Source organism: Cynara cardunculus (assembly GCF_001531365.2).
Source record: "Cynara cardunculus var. scolymus isolate 2C chromosome LG 1, CcrdV1, whole genome shotgun sequence".
Taxonomy (NCBI): Eukaryota; Viridiplantae; Streptophyta; class Magnoliopsida; order Asterales; family Asteraceae; genus Cynara; species Cynara cardunculus.
In genome coordinates, this window is record NC_037528.1 from 8,123,620 (window position 1) to 8,124,139 (window position 520).

Genomic DNA, 520 nt, shown 5'->3' on the forward strand with positions numbered 1-520 from the left:
ACAACCCCTAGGCTTGCTCCACTAGTTGAGTGAGCAAAAGAATGTCCCCTCACATTGATGTCCTTGAGGCAGGTCCGTATAGAACCAGTTGGAATCACGGGTTATCTACTTTTTGTCCAAATAAAAATACAAGGCCAAGCACGGCCTACCAAATTTGCTTTTATCTTCCAAATCCATCCATTAATCTCTAAAAAGAAAAACACAAGCAATAATAGCATTACAATCAAAATAGAAATGATTGTGTTGGTTCCATTTCCACAAATGAGTTATTGATGATGGTCGTGGATGTCAATAACTCATCCATTCATTCTTCTAATTTCAACTATAACACAATCATCATCTTTTCTTACTTTTATCAAAACACCAGCTTATCTATACTATCTTATAAAACATTTGACTAAAACTCTTAAAAACTCTTAAACTCTTAAAAACTTTTAAACCCGTTCATCCCTATCCGAATTCATCCCATATCTGAATTCGTGTAACTAACTGCAGATAAACACAATCAAATACAGGATAA